Genomic DNA, 3,193 nt, shown 5'->3' on the forward strand with positions numbered 1-3,193 from the left:
ACGTGCTTGGTCAGGAACAACTCACTATCTCCCTTTATCAGGAATCAACAAAGATTTCAAGCCAGGTCACTATTTGCCTGCTCTTTTACACCTGTTCTGCCCCAATCTCCAGGAGACGTTGTTCTTCCAAAGTAAAAAGAAGGACAGTTCTGTGTGCACATGGAGCACAAATCCATCCGGTTCTTGCCAGATGGGAAAATCTTTGTATTTGCTTCTCTGCTTCTTCACCGTGGGGAACAGACAGACCTGAGGGAGCAGCATTGCGGTGGGTCCCGCATGGAGGGGCTGCAGGTGGTGCATCACACGCCTGGGCTGAGGGCGGAGGGAGATTTCAAGCATTCCCTTTTCCTGCACCCCTGTTGGCAACTGTATATGCCCTGCCTGGATGCGAGACTCTTTCCAGTTAGGAAACTGGGAAATCACATGCTTAACTTCAGTTCAGGAATTGCAAAGCTGGAGCCAAGAAGTTTCCAGGGAAATCTGTTTCATAACCTGGACGACAGTGTTTTAGCTTCCAGATCAAAACTGATTTTTTTAAATGATATTAAATTAACGTAGCTCACAATTGTTTTCTGTCTGTGTGTACACAGTGGCATGTACTTGTGCTTCACACATGCTTTGAACCACCAAAAGACAGGCCAGATGCTGCTATTTGCTTGGCATGAAGAGTAGAGTCACACTGATGAAGACAGCTTTTGGAAGTTACAGCACCTCCGGATAACATCACTGTGTGTTCAGATCAGCGGTACTACAGCACAGGAGTGACCACACCAGCTTCAAAGCCTACCTGCTGAGTTGGGGAAAGTCCTGAGAGCTTCAGTTGAAACCCTTCCTGGCACATTTGACACCAGACATTGTTATGAGACATTCCTGGGGCCATCTCCAAGCTGTATTTTTGAGCTAGGGAGTGGTGTCAGGGTTATTAAATGTATGCTCCGAAGCTCTGTGCTCACAGTTCCCAGAACACATTTCTCTTTTCTGGATATCCAGGAAAGTCCTTCTGTTAGTCTGTAGTACGAGCCACTGAGAAAACAATCCCATGAGTAAAACCACCACCTCCAGGAAGAGCAAAGCATTCACCATCCTGGGGATGCTGAGTGTGATGTCAGGACCAAAGAGGTGCCACATTAGTCTTCAGGTTTGCACAGAAAGCAAAAAATGTTGAAATGAAATAAAAACAACAACAACAACAAAGATAGTCATAATTTTCTCCAAATCTGGTGTATTTGTGAAAACGCTGTCTCTACCATGAACACAACTTTAACTTGGTTAAAACCCAAGCAACCAACCAAAACCATTCTCAGGGCTTTTGGGCTACCATTTAGGCCAGTTTACACAACTGCCTTCTTGGTTTCAGCACATCATTAGTCCCAGGTATTTTGTTCAAAAATGCTTGAGTATTAATTACACTGCAATTATTTCCATGTATTTATAGTGTACAGGAGTATTAAACTGTAACTATTTCAATGTATTTATTGCACAGAAGATGCATGAAAGACCATGAAATTAAAAATGGAAATTCTTGCTGATTTTTTTTTCTGTGGAAATTAACAGAATAGCATATTGAATCGAGCAGATGAGCCCAAACTTGCATGTGCCATTTTCACTACATTACTGCCAGTTGAACTAACACAGGAGCAAATTCTGCTGCCAGCAAACTAAGCACGCATTCTGATTTCTTGCTGATTTACACCAGTGCTGGTGAAGCAGAATCTACAATATTAGCTTGAGGTCTGCAGGATAGGCTGAGCTATAGCGAAATGTATCTGAAGGCAGGATATGCCTGAACTTAAGCAATTTTCTAGTCAAACCTCTCTATGATCAGTCAATTTAACATAATTTTATGTTGAGCACATAGGCACTTTATTGCTGTAAAGCTCTCAATACAATTTAATCCTTTGCAGATGAAAGCTCTCACTGTGCAGTTCTCGGCAGGATGATGACTTTGGATGTAGGATATTGGAGTACTAAGCATTTGTGTGGTAGAGGCAGAACAGGGATATATAGAGGCTCTCAATTAGGTTCTAAAGAAAAAAAAACAATCTTAATATTTCTGTTCAAGTCCCCAGCACACTAATTTTGGATATCTACCAAGAAAAGTGAAATCAGAATTTTCCACAATGGCTTTCTCTAAAACATCACCTAAAAGGTGTCTGTTGAACTTAACAGAATGTGCAATATATTCAGAAGTCTTTTTAAAAAGTGAATTTAATTATGTTGGCGTGTGAGTGGTGACAAACTTCTGAAACACGCCCGTTCACTTGTCCGATCTACGTACATTTAAGTAGCTTTAGGTAAAGTTTGTCTGGAAAAGGAGTCTCCACCCAGCAAACTATGAAATATTATATCCATATTAACCACAGCTCCTTCTACCCCTCAAAACACAGACAAAGGCCTCTTGTAGAGAAATGATGGCTCCTTTTATATGGAAAAAAGCAAAGGCAGCAAGTGTCCTGGTGTTCTTCACTACGCAGGAACAAAGCAAAGGGTTGAATTGAGTCATCTTAGCAAAGCAGACCCTGTGGTAATATTTGGTTTGGAACCTATCACCTATCTAGCTGTAGATTCATTCGTCTCGTACAAAGAAATAAATGTTTATACTGTCTATCAAATTTTAAATAACAGCTGAGATGAGGGAACGGCATGGAGGCATTTGGTCTCATTCAGTTCAGTCTTAAGTCAAACCAATGGTAAAGGTCCTCCTCCTGTCCAGGTGTGGCTGTCGGGCACATGTGAGTCAGAGCACACAGCTGCCTTACTCCCATCTTGATCTTCTCAAGGAACAGCAAAAAGGAGCTGAGAGAGACTCATGCTATTAAAACACTGAATTCCCTATAGACAGATTTTTTTTTTTTAATAAAAAAAAGTGGTTCTAGAACAATAACAAAATTAATCTCATTATCTGAAACCATGTGAGCACCACCTAGAGACTTAAAATTCAACAAATGCTGGCAGCAGACGTCATCCTACTGATCTGCTCTGAAAATGCTGATGCATTTACAGTAAATCCCTAACCAGGCCAGTTGTGCAACAAGTCGAAGTGACACGAAGTATTAACATTTATGGTGGTGAGTCAAAATCAAACAAACATCCTCCTTTTATAAGCTTTCTCGCAGCATGTAGTAGCATGTACAGCGAGTAATGAAACATCTGTTACAGCTCTGAGTCTCTCTCAACTGAGCAAATGTTGCAA

Source organism: Tauraco erythrolophus, chromosome Z, assembly GCF_009769465.1.
Source record: "Tauraco erythrolophus isolate bTauEry1 chromosome Z, bTauEry1.pri, whole genome shotgun sequence".
In the NCBI taxonomy this organism is placed as follows: domain Eukaryota; kingdom Metazoa; phylum Chordata; class Aves; order Musophagiformes; family Musophagidae; genus Tauraco; species Tauraco erythrolophus.